The sequence below is a fragment of the Neofelis nebulosa genome, chromosome 15 (assembly GCF_028018385.1).
Source record: "Neofelis nebulosa isolate mNeoNeb1 chromosome 15, mNeoNeb1.pri, whole genome shotgun sequence".
Classification (NCBI taxonomy): Eukaryota; Metazoa; Chordata; class Mammalia; order Carnivora; family Felidae; genus Neofelis; species Neofelis nebulosa.
This window is the reverse complement of record NC_080796.1, coordinates 18,238,367-18,251,771: the sequence shown is the minus strand read 5'-3', so window position 1 is coordinate 18,251,771 and position 13,405 is coordinate 18,238,367. Positions and strand designations below refer to the sequence as shown.

The 13,405-nt window shown below is 48.7% G+C and overlaps 1 protein-coding gene across 2 annotated transcripts in view; it reads left to right on the top strand.

Annotated features, from left to right (window-relative positions):
• Nucleotides 1-13,405, top strand: part of NME7 (NME/NM23 family member 7) — a 262,956-nt gene that overhangs the window by 248,194 nt on the left and 1,357 nt on the right. The window lies entirely within an intron of this gene.

Below are 13,405 nucleotides of genomic sequence, written 5' to 3'. Positions count from 1 at the left end.
AGCATTTCACAGCCAGAGATTTTATGGCTAAGTTTACATTCCACTCGGGTGAATACCTATTAGTTTTCCTCATTTACATAGATGATATTTTAGCCATGCAGGAACTGTCATGCGGGCCTCTAGGGCATTTTCTCTGCCCTCACATTTTCAAAGATTAGATTCACCTTGCCCCAACTTAGAAACGTTGCTTCACATTTAAATCGATATACCTAGACCAAAATCATAGGCAGTAACTGTGCGGGTAGAGGCCAATATTTTTTATTATTTTGAGTATCAATTTCCAAAGTCGAAACATGGTAAAGTCCCAGGTGTCACTAAAGACCTCAGAAGATCCCCTCCACTGCTAACTTTAAACCACAAATAAGAGGGGCGCCTGGGTGGCTCAGTCGGTTAAGTGACCGACTTTGGCTCAGGTCATGATCTCACGGTCCGTGAGTTCGAGCCCCGCGTCGGGCTCTGTGCTGACCGCTCAGAGCCTGAAACCTGTTTCAGATTCTGTGTCTCCCTCTCTCTGACCCTCCCCCGTTCATGCTCTGTCTCTCTCTGTCTCAAAAATAAATAAACGTTAAAAAAAAAATTTAAAAAAAAAAAACCACAAATAAGAGAAACATCGATGAGTTAAAAGGATAAAACGACATGGATTACTAGCTCTTCTTCCAATATTTTATGAATGTAACAACCATCAAGGCTAATTTGCAAAAGTGCTTACTTCATCTTAGCTTCAGGGTCCTTAGGCCTTTGGCTCATATTTAGCGCTAAAGTTTAAACCAGAGATTAAGTTTCTATAATCTGAAGGACTCCAATTTTCAAAGGAAGTAAAAGAGGTTATGTTAAAACTCTAGATTTTTATGGCTTGGTTTTGTTAATTAAGCTCCATTCTTGGGGCGCCTGGGTGGCTCAGCTGATTAAACATCTGACTCTTGATTTCGGCTCAGGTCATGATCTCACGGTTTGTGAATTTGAACCCCACGTCTGGCTCCATGCTGACAGCCCAGAGCCTGCTTAGGGTTCTCTCTCTTCCCCTCTCTCTGCCCCTTCCCCACTCGCTTTCTTGCCCTCTCTTTAAAAATAAATAAGCATTAAAAAAAAAAAAAAAGCTCCATTCTCATCATCTCCCATAATTTCAGGTTTCAATATAATGTCCCCGTTCACTGAAAGAGATTATTTTAGAATTCCCAGGGTCAAAGATTCAGGAAGGTCTTGCCTTGGTGCCCAGACCATTTGTTCAAGAGAAGCAGCTCCATTTTAATCTAATCACGGTGACTGCCTATTTCATTGAGCTTCCTTTTGTGGGTTGTGAAGACTTAGGGTACCCACAGTACCCCCACTAATCCTGTCTATGCAGTCTCTTGTGTCAACAACACGGGGGCACACTGAGAGGGTACAAAGTGGTAAACGGAGCTCTTTCAAAAAATGTTACCAACACAGCTAATTAAATAAACTGTGGTTTTGACCCAACAATATAAATAAGTGAAACATGTATCCAGAGTATTTTAGTCACTCTGACTCATTGTGGAATCAGGCCATTTATGAATTACTGTTCCCAAGATCTGACACTCTTGTTGGAGAAGGCTGAAAAATTTTCCATGATGCCAAGACAAGTGATTCATAAGGTGGTATTTAATTTTTACATATAATTAACATTTTTATCCTGAACCCACTTTGATGAAATATTTGCACTTGATGTTGAATATAACTTTAATATCTTCTTTACTCAGTGGAATTGGCATTTTCGCATGAATTAAAAGTGCCAAATTCCGAATAGCTCTCGCTGAATGTTGACATTACAGATGTCATTTACAAGAGTGAAAGAAGCGGCCCAAAATAGCAAAGCCATTTTCCCTTTTGTGCTATAAGCTTTTCAAAAGAAAGAGAGTCCCAAGCGACAGAGAGTTGATCTTTCTGCCTTTGGTGTAAGAAGTGATTTTCTTTTTGGTGTTTTATGTCCTTCGGTGAATCTTTTACCTATGAAGCTCAGACCGCTGAATGTAGCTGGTTAGTCTGACCAGGTGTCAGTGGACGGAGGCGTTTTGCTAGAACTCGGAACAGTTGACTTAGACCGGGTCGTGAAGGGCCTGCGTCCTGTTTTCTGAATCGGGAGCGATGGAAGAAAATGCCAGTGGCAGGACAGAGAGGAGGTTAGAGGGAGACGGAGACCAGAATCCGTAGGTAACTGGTGCCGCCTCCTTCTGGTTGGATCTGTCACACGCACGTCTGGTTTGGACGTGGAATTTTCTCAGGGCTTCATTTCTGGGATTCTGATTTTCCAAACTGTTCAATTATTTGGCAGTGGACCTAACTGTCCTAGCCAGTATTTCGAAATTTCCCTCCAGTTTGCTGTTGCGATTGATCGAAAGTGCAGTTTTGACCAGAAAGGTCATTCCATCCTTGGAAAGGCCTCTGAAAACTCATCGGCAGCTTCAGAGTGATTTGTTTTGTTTCTGTTTTTGTTTTTTTCAAACTCAACCCAAGTGTGTCCCAGTGAAGGCAGATCGTTTCCACCCGTGTTAGGGAGTCAGGGGTCCCAGGGGGCGGGTGTGGTGTCTGTGCCACAGAAAACACCGATGAGGCTGCCGCCGATTAGCTCCCTCGGTGATGATTTCATCTAAAAGGATAAGGATTGAGTAAATCAGCAAAGAGAGGTCTCCTGCCAGACCCTTCCAGACCGAGGGTGAGGTCCAGCTACAATACTTTGGCTGACCAAGTACCAGGAACGGGGCAGGAATGGGACAGGTGGATCCGAGTCCTCCCGGAGGGAAGATTTTCTCTTCGCAATTACTGGATCGGACTTCACTCTTTGCTTGTTTGTTTGATAAACATTAGGTTTGTAGGTTTTAGGAATCTTTATTGGAGATGCTTAATTGGCAGTGCGTGTTTAGCGTCACGGAGAAGGGCACCGGAAAACAGCTCGCGTGGGCCCAGAACCTCAGCTGAGCCCCTTGGCGGACTGACTTCGCTTCTTAGCGGGCGGCAGAAGGCACAGCGCGTGTGGTTAAAGTGAGCTGGCGCGACTCCAACCCTGACTCTGCTTCTTGGCTCGCTGTGGGGCCCGGACTTCAGCTCGGGCTGAAGGTTCAAGAACCCAAGAACGGTTCAAGAACCGTCCTCTGCAGCAGATAACTATCGTAGGTCGGGGAGAATCGCGACTGTTAAAAGCGATAATGATTGCAAAGCGTTTAGAACAGCGCTCTCGCTGTCGGTAACCGTCATTGTCGCGGTCATTACTGTTCCTTGTACCCGCTAAGAATTCGGCCTGCTGGGAACAGAAATGCCAGCAATAGCACAGAGGAGTTCTCTTATCGGGAGAGGTTTTCTCACCTTTCACGAGGAGTGAAGAGGCAGGGCCATGACAGGCTCTGGTTCAGCAGCTCAAGAATTCGGGCCTGAGAGCACTGCGGTCATCTTGGCCCTTCCCTCGTGATTGCGTCTGAGGTCCAAGGTGGCCGCTCTGCCGTGGCCTCCTGTGCTCGGCCCCGGCAGAAGGAACTGAAGGCTAAGGGGCAAAAAGATACTACCAGCTGAGTGTGCCGGCCTTCAAGGAGCTTTCCTGGAAAAGCCCTACCCGACAACTTCCGCTTACGTGACCCTGGCCTGAAATCAGTCACGGGCCTCCCCTCCACCCATGGGTCACGAAGGCTTTGCACTTGGCTCCTCCCAACGAAATCAAAATCCTCTGAAGAGAACGGGCATGAAGTACGCACTGGCAATCTCTACCACGTTATTTTCAGCGGCGTTATTTCTGCCATCATGGTTATTATCTTGAAACAATGCCACCTTTCTCGCCTGGAAAGTTTCCAAAGACAGAAGCCATGCTTCTTGGATGTGTCTGCATTAATCTTTAAAACCGCGCCAGAGGAGTCTGCAGGTAGGCAGAGGCCATTATTTTAATGGGTTGGGCTCTGGTTTAGCCTTTGACCTTCCTGTTCCGAGTGCTTTAAGAGAATATGAAACCTAAATTACCTAGACTTTTAACGGGGCTAGGGCAAATTCAGAATAAGGCTGTAAACTAAAGATCAAGCCCTTCTAAGCGAAATCTTTAAACTGATAAAGCTTTAGATAATTCACTGTTTTAAGCTATCTGCAAAACTCAAAGAACTCGAGTATTTGTGGGCCAGGGGCACTCTTGCTTAAAAATAAGTTAAGATGGGGGCGCCTGGGTGGCGCAGTCGGTTAAGCGTCCGACTTCAGCCAGGTCACGATCTCGCGGTCCGTGAGTTCGAGCCCCGCGTCGGGCTCTGGGCTGATGGCTCGGAGCCTGGAGCCTGTTTCCGATTCTGTGTCTCCCTCTCTCTCTGCCCCTCCCCCGTTCATGCTCTTCTCTCTCTGTCCCAAAAACTAAATAAAAAACGTTGAAAAAAAAATTAAAAAAAAAAAAATAAGTTAAGATGAAGTCTTGATAGAAACAGCATTGAAGCATGTCTCTGTCGTACTTGTCTCTTTCTGGAAGCCCTATTCACTGGCCTTTTTTGATAGGAATATAGCCACTCAGTCCTCTCCCTCCTGAGATCCTCTCCAGCTCCTTACTGCCCTGAGTTGTTCACTGCAAACGAGCCTTTTGCCGGCGTAGGAACAGGGCCCTTTCCATTCTGTTCATGAATGTCAGCTTTTGTTACCGTTAACCTCAGCATGACTGGCGGGGGCAATGATGGAGATTATGTGAGAAGCCTCTTTCGAGCCTATCGTCAGCTTGGATAAAGAGCGGGTGATAAGGGTGTGAAGAAGAGCCTGGAAAACACACCCTGCGGCACTGACTCCGCGAGCGTTTCTGACCTCTACTGCATGTGCCCAGGCGGGGAGTGTAGGAAGAGGGAAGAGGGGCATCCCTCGCCCTGCAGGAGCCGTGGGTGTAAAAGAAAGGATATTTCAAGTGGCGAAGTCCTTTCTCTGCTTTTGAGTGGCAGGAAAGGAAGAGCGACTGGAACAAAAAGCTTGCTGGTCTTAGTGGCTGTATCGTCGGGCTTTATGAAAGCCAAGCCAGCACTTAGACTTGGTGTCATACGGTGGGAAGTAGAGAGCCGACTGAGGTTTTCGCTGGGGGGCAAGTGGTACTCGGGGACTGCGCGACAGTGGCGGTGGATGGAGCCCAGGACGGCTGGGAGCCTCCCTGTCTTCCTAGCATTTGCTGGTGACTCGTCTCCCCCCACCCCCTCCTCCTCCTCCTCCTCGTGTCTCCCCACCAGGACCACTGGCCACCTCGGCTCGGCCCATCGTCCCGACTCACTTTACCGGCAACTGTGCACCAGACTCTTCAAGTACATCCTAAGAAGCTTAAAATTTCACACAAATGTATTGAGCCCAGGATAACTTTTTTGCTGGTAACAGTCAAGAATGGCCTATCGGGGGGCGCCTGGGTGGCTCGGTCGGTTAAGCGTCCGACTTCGGCTCAGGTCGTGATCTCGCAGTTCGTGGGTTCGAGCCCCGCGTCGGGCTCCGTGCTGACAGCTCGGAGCCTGGAGCCTGTTTCGGATTCTGTGTCTCCCTCTCTCTCTGCCCCTCCCCTGCTCGTGCTCTGTCTCTGTCTCTCAAAAATGAATAAACATTAAAAAAAAAATTTTTTTTTTTAAAAGAATGGCCTATGGAAAAATATGGCAATTGCCTTTCATAACATGTACTCTCAGAGGTGAAGACTATCTCTTGAACATCTCCAGCTTGCCCTTCAAAGATTTTTTCAAAATATAATCCCTGGACATTTCAAACTTTCAAATCTTTGGACATAAAGAAGTCACTTTTTCCTTACACCTTAAATTACCTCAACGTTTGCTCTCAACGTTCCTTTCCAGATTTAAGCGAAAAAGTCCACTCCTACTCCCCTTGTTGTCTAATAAATTCTGATTAGACATCCTGGCAGCTTGTATCTGACCTGAGAGGGGTTTTTTTTGTTTTTGTTTTTTTGTTTTTTTGTTTTTTTTTTTTTGCTTTTCTTATATGTCTTTATAAAAGCAAGGTCCCATCTTCTAAGTAATTTTAGTCGCTGTTTTCTAATTCCGTTATTTTCGTCTCGGAGCTTTTCTAACTGCAGTGTGCATGAAGTACGCAGTATAGCGTGTATGTATGTGTACTACATGGAGAACAAGAACTTCCCAGGAAACAAACACCCCGTGTCGTCGCCGTCGTTGTCGCTTAAGGGCACCACGATTCTTTGGGTTTCATTTCCAGTATCTTTTATGAGGTCAGCCTGCGGTGACGGTACCCTAGACAGCACCTGCCCCATAGGCCCAAGTCCTTGGGGAAACAACAGAACACATCCCGCCATCCCTTCCCGAGTCACTGTGGGTCGTTTATAGAACTCACTCTGGGAGCCTGCCTTGATTTCTTTCCTGTGAACACCCAGACGACCGTGTTCAAGTTCACTGCCTCCATTTTGCCCACACACCCCATTTCATTGTGTGAGGCCAATTACCCGTCTCCTTGGCAGGCTGCTCCTGTCGGGGGGCCCCCAGGGTACCGCGAATACCAGCAAAAGCCGAGGTAACGGAGAGGTTGCATTCTTTCCTTCGGATCGCTTACGACAACATCCGATGGGCTTCGTTCCAGCCCTGATTTCTGGGGCGCCGACTCTCAGTAACTCTGTCTGGGGAACATCAGAAGTATCCGTGGAGCCATTTGAACATGTGAATGTTCAGGACCTCCCCAAGACCAGATGAATCAGGTTCTCCTGGGGTAGGGCCCAAGCACGTATTTATCTTTTAAAGCTCCAAAGGGTGATTCTGATGTAGAGGCAGATGGAAAATGATTAATCTCAAGAACGCCTCGTCGTATTTACATTTTCTTTTCTTGTGTACAAAAAAAAAAAAAAAAAAAATTAAGAATAGGATGTGTTCTCTGGCCAAAAACCTTTCTTCTGTGGGGAATTGGCAGAAATGAATTTCTAATGTCAAGTGCCACGTTCATCTGAGTGTTCTCCCCTGATATTCCAGCTGAGCTGCTCTCCCCACCCCCACCCGCACCCCCGGGGTGGGGGGGGGCCCTTAGCTTTTCTCTGACTTCTAGAAGAGCCCGGCCCGCGCTGCTCCGTGTAAATCTGTGATTTGCTCATCGGGCCGCATGCTTGTAAATCCACCTATAAACTTACGGACCGATTCGTCCCAATGAGGCAGATTTTATTGTCCATCATTTTAGATGACGAAACGGGCTCAGAGAGTTCAACATAGTTGCCTAAGAGCACGAGGACACGGGGGCTAGAACGAAACTCAGCTCGTCCAAAGCCTAGATTCAGCACCCTCACCCTTTACCCACATTCCCCAAATGTTAATGTTTTACTGTGTCACGATTTACCAGTCGTCCCCTCTTCTCGCTCGCTTGCGCTCTCGCTTTGCGCACATGTGTGGGTATTAATATCATTCTCTATGTAGTTGACCGTAAGGTACATATATAATTCGCATGGAATTCCCATACCACTGCGTTTTATCTTCTGTCACCACAGAACAACGATCAGAAACCAGGAAATTAATATAGTACTGCTATCTCTGTCCAGACATTCAAATCTTACCAGTTTCACCCATAAATGTCTTTTGCAGCAAAATTTAAAAAAAAGAAAATGCTTCTGGTCGGGACCCGGTTAAGGATTACATGTTGCATTTGGTCCTCGTGTGTCTCTACCGTCTCTGCAAACGTCTCCTGTCTGCCTCTGTCATTCATGGCCTGATTAATTGTGAGGTTGTCCTCTGGAGGGCAGGAATGGCCCTAGCGGTTTTGGTTCTCGGAGTTTGCTGAAGTTGTTTAGAAACCCATGGCCTCATCGACATACAGCGGGATGGACCACAGCATTGTGAGCATATTGGAGGGCCAGCAGTAAGGATATTTATTACATACTATTCACTACATGCCAGTACTGTTTTAAATGCTTTCCTTAACCCTATATAATAGGGATCATTGTACTATATATACAGAATCTGGGAAATAGAGAAGTAATGTGACTTCCTCAAGGCCATCCAGCCAGGAAATGGCAGGGCCACGAGTCAGACCCCAATAAGCAGGCTCCACCCTCGTGGGAGCGCTTAACCAGCCCAGGCAGAGCCGGAGGCACTAGACAGAGTTCTGTGCCCTTGGACAAAAAGTGTCAGCTCTAAAAGCCTCCAGCTCATCAACTGGAAAACAGGACTAATAATTTCTATTTTGTAAAATGAGTTGTGAGGATTGCACACGATAATCTGTTAAAGCACATGCAGCAAGGAGTCCGTTTGTAAAGGAGAGGTGATGGAAATATTGAACAGCTATCCGTAGCTCACACTGAGCTATGGTAACTCGCAGAGTGGACTTTTTTAATCATTGGGAGTAGGAGGGAGAGGGAAATGTAAGTGACAAACGTCTATTCATATTTTTAGAGTTTTTGAGGGCCGGGGAGGGACTAAGCTACAACCAAAACCACCGTCCAGGCAGAAGAGGCCAGATAATGAGTCATGTAACACAATTTTAGAGTGAACTTCTGGAAAGGACTCCTGCGTCTTTAATTATATTAGAAAAGAAGGTATATATTTCCAGTAAAAAGCCTGTGCCACCTGATTCTGGGTTGAGGAAGAATTACCTTCCAGCTTCAAAAAGGGGGTCGTTGTCATTAGTGGATGGCAGTGAGAGAACAAGAGGGCTTGACAAGAGAGCGTGGAGCACACTGGTGTACAGAATTACCGAAATGCATGGGCATTTTAATGTGAAATTGTCATTTTTCAGCATTATTTCCTGTAGCCGGTAAACAGATTTGCGGGGTGCATCCACAGCCCAAGCACCTCCTCGGCTCTGTGGCGGCCATAGCGGGACAAGGATCGATTGCTCATCTCCTTTCTGTCAAGGCTGGATGTGTCCCTCTGAGCCCTTCCGTCCGGAGAATCCCAGCCTTCCTTTAGCTCTTATCTCTTTCCTTACCATGGCCTACGTCCCGGCGCTGTACTGGGGAGTGGAAAATAGGTGGTGGCTTGGAGAGGAAAGACAGAGAGGGAGAGGGAGCCCAGCCCAGGTTCAGGCGGGATTGGAGTTTTGCGTGTGCGAGGCCGGCCTGTGGCCTCTGCTCCTCACCCCTGCCCCAAGGCTTCAGCAAGCCTTCCGGCCCCGGCCTCCCCCCAACCAGCAGCTCGCACCAAAGATCTGTGGGCCACTTGTTTTCAAAGCAGCCCTTTCGACCACCTTTCGCACCCAGCCTATAGGCAAACCACACAAAAGTAGCCCTCCGTGCGCTACCCAGAGGCCCGTGGCTGTAAACAGAACTGGCTGAGAATGGAATGTAGGGCCCCTTGTCCCAAAACAAGAATTTCAAGAGGGAGAGCGGAAGGAACAGTAAACCAGGCCTGGCCCTCCCAGCTCGTGGCCCCTCCCGTCACACCATCCCTGGCAGGAAGGGGCCCAAGTGAGTGGAGAGTCGTTTTTCTGCCGAACTGGCTGGTGTATTTAAAGATCACTGTTGTATTACTGGAACACCAGCAAAATTGTACCGCAATCAAATTCAGATTGCCTAGGTTTTATGTGAGAATCTGTCTAGAAAAACGGCACGGGGACAAGCATTCTGATTTGGTGCCTGAACTCCGTGACACTGGGAGAGAGAAGTTCTGTATAGGTTGGAACACATACAGACTCTTGCTTAAAAGGAAGAAAGTAACTCCACAGGGCATCTTCAATGCCCAGCCAAGCTGTAAGAACCACCAGAAAATAGGTGGCCACACTCTACCTCCAAAGTGCCCGAGTCACCTGTCCGTGGAAGAGCCCGGGCAGACTCCGCGACAAAGTCAGTTAATCACTGCAAAAAGATTCCATGCTCGCTGCGTTAGCAGTAGTCGCACGGCGCCCGTGGTGGACAGGACTGGAAGTCACTAGCTTTGAGACCCACTTTTGCTACGCACTGTATGTAGTCAGGGCAGACATGAGAAATTCCTTAGAAGCTCCTGCTGAGTCTACACTTGAAGCAGCTAGAGAAGACTTAAGAGTTATCCGTTGGAGAATTTTCCATAATGTGGCTACAGTCGTGAGCAAATGCAGGTTCTGCTCCGCGGGAGACGAAGAGCCAAGAGGCTTAGAGTTGCAGGTGCGCGTTGAAATCGCGGTACCGCTGACTCCGCGAGCGCCCTGAAGCCGGGGGACCCTGCGCCCCTGGACCCGGCTCTGTGCGGAGGTTGCGGGGCGGGGGGGGGGGGGTGGTTACTCAGCTCAGCAGCATGGCCCGTTAGCACAGGCGGCTGCGTATTCCGCTACAGCTCGCCGTTCTCCTCGTCTACATCCAAACTCAAGTCGAATGTTAACCCCCGTACGAAGGGTTTTGTGTCCCGCCGACAGCTAATTATTTCCATTTGCGCTGTTGCACACGCTGTAGGAATTTGATTCGACGACCCGGGTTTTCCTCCTTCCAGGATACGAGGTTTCTGAGGTCCAGGACTCACGCGTCACTGGGTTATTTATCCTAGGTGGGTGTGTTCGCTGTGTTAGTTGTGTGGACGATTGGCAGAAGGAGGGAAAGGAAATGAAGCGCCGATGAGAGAGTCGTTTAGGCCGTTTAAGGTATTTGGAAATGTGAAGGCAAAAAGTACAGAACAGGGACCTTGTCTGTGTGGATACTCCCCTCCCCGAGTTCACGGTCAACACTGGGCACAGAGGAAGTGGCTCCGGAGAACTTTGTGAACGAAAGAAGAGAAGAGAGGCCAGCTCTAGTCAAAGGTGTCTCTGTGGCCACAGACCTCTCGCGTCGTGTTCCCTTTTCTGTGGTAGGACCCCGAAGTGCCTGTTAGCTTTCTATTGTTCCCTTGCTGCCCAGAGGCCCCAGTGCAGAATCACCAGAACCTGCCCCCAAGGCCTGATCCTCACCCACTGGTCACTTTAGAACCCTGGCTCCTCATCAGAGGAATGGATCGTCCCCCCATTTCTACAGGACTCCTTCCTGCCTCTCCTATTATTTCCTGTAATAACCGCAAATCGCCGTAAGAAGCTATGGGCACCGAAGGGCCGCCCTTCACGGGAAGGAAATACTGGATCCTGAAGCCCTTAAACCGGAGGACTGACCCAGTGACTCCCAGGCACTGTAGCTGGCTGAGTAACTGGGTTTCCAGTCACCCTGTGCCAGCCCCCTTCCCGGTCTGCAAAGGGCCCGCGCTAGAGGAAGGTACGCATTTCCCTGGAAAAGGCAGCCCTTGACAAACTGCCTGGAAAAGTCCTGATTTTATGAAAATCCAGTATCTTAAAGGCTTTGTGGCGAATCCAGCTGGGGATACTGGGTCACAGTTTTATTGCAAGATGGGCCTTTTCTTAGGGTGTGGCGTTCATTTGTGGCTGATCAAATAGCCGGGTTCCATCGTAAGAGTCAGCACCTCTTAATGAGATACTTAATTTCTCCGAGCAGACTGAATGCTGACGGTCTTTGAGAGGAACACGCAAAATTAAAACATGAGCCAAGGTATCTATCTGCCTTGGCCCAACCCTCTTCGTTTCACGTTGGGTAGGATAGGAACGCTAATCGCAGGCAGGAATCGGGAGAGTAGCGGGCTCGCTCGCTCTCTTTCGACGGCTCTCCCGGTGCAGGGCCCACAGGATGGAGGATAACGCGCCGTGTCGGGTCCGTGCTGGCTCCCTCTTTAAGAACTTAGAAAAGGGAGACGCGCGTTCTCCCTGTTGAATTTGAAACCCAGATCGCTTGACCTGATTCAAACGGCTCTCGAATGCTCCTTGGGTAGTTTCCCTCTGTATTCGTGAGGTCCTTAGTCCTGAAGTTTCAAAGTAACCTCACCTAGTTCTCCTCCCTGGGCCAGGCACGCACCGATACGGAAGTGGCACTAACCCTTTAAGAAGCCAGGAACTGGGGCAATCGTTGGACTCCGCAAGGTTCTGATAACTGGATTTTCGTCTCTGATTACCGATAATGTTTTTAATTTGGGGTTGGAGCTGTTCCCTCTGGCAGTAAGTGAAGCTTGGGCAGACAGGGCATGCTATTGTTCTAAAATAGAGTTCAGATTTGATTTTGCCCAAACAGGTACAGAACCGGGAAAACTTGGCTTCTGTTAATGCTGTACTTTGGGCCACATGTTCCTAAATTCTTGCTGGCTGTGTTTCACTTTTAGGAGTTTTACCCTATCTGAGCACCAGCTGAAGGTTTTTTGTTTTGTTGTGGTTTTTTTTTTTTTTTTTACCATTTTTCTTTATATCCATTCAGTGTTTGACTTGAACAAATTTGTTTTACTGCCATAAATGGAAAACTAGTCTTGTCCTTGTGTGAAAGTAATAAATACAATGAAAACAAAAGTTATTAAATTCTAGCTAGATAATATTGCTTGGGACTGCTGGTTCCGAGCCCAAGGCCTTGTACCCCTTTCACGGAAAGGCAGATTAACCTGGGCTGAACACATGATAGCACCACACCAAAACCTGCCTTCGGGGAATGTGATACGATGGGTTGAAAGAAAACAAAAAAGCTCAAGGGAGAATCCTGTCTCCTCTGTGCAGTAGTCGTTCGAACGCTCTAGTTTCCAAGGGGTACTCGGCCTACCTCTGAGAAACGCTGCCTTTGAAAACCTCATTGCTTTATATTCGGTGCAAGGAATGAAGTAGCTGACCAGACTTGTGTGACAACCCCTCTGTAGGATGTCGTCAGAAAGCCACAGAGGTAGATGGCACCAACCCTGTACCCAAAAAATGCCCTCTAATAAGGGATGGAATAAACGGATGATCTGAGAAGAGACCATTGATCAATGTAGGGAACGATTCCAAAACATGCAGTATCTGATCCTAGAACGTGACCTGCAGAGGAGAGAAGGCAGATTCGTGTGTTTGGTTCACTCGTGGATCTACCCCCCCCTCCCCCCGGGTCCCGTCCGTCAGAAGAGTGCTTAGCACCGAGTAGTCAAGTCAACAGGTATCTACAGAGCCAAAGAATACAAACCGGGTCCAGAGCCTCATAGTGGGGATGGAACCCTAAGGTTCAGGGTGGGGATGGGATTGGTGCAGTCTAGAGAGGGCACGGGGACGCAAGACTCTGGCAGGATCCCGAAGTGACGGGCAGAGTGCGCACACACGGGCACGCACGCACACACGGGCACGCACGCACACACGGGCACGCACGCACACACGGGCACGCACGCACACACGGGCACGCACGCACACACGGGCACGCACGCACACACACGCAAGGGCACCCGCGCGCTACCACGCGCCCGGCGGCTCAGGATAGCACGTGTGCGAGCAGTGGATCGGGTCTGAGGTTGTGACCTTAGAACAGCCTCAAAAACGCAGACCCCTGTCCCCTGTGTGTATACTCCTTTCCCCAGACCTCACCCCACCCCCCTTCCTGTTTATAAACGTCTCGTTTACGACCGACGGGCTCCCTGGGAGAGGAGTTGTTCCAGCGAGATGAGCCCTCTCCTGTTCTAGGAGCGACCCCTTCTACTTCTAGGAGCGTGAGGGGGGGGGGGACATTCCGTGAAACCAGCTCTACGCGGGC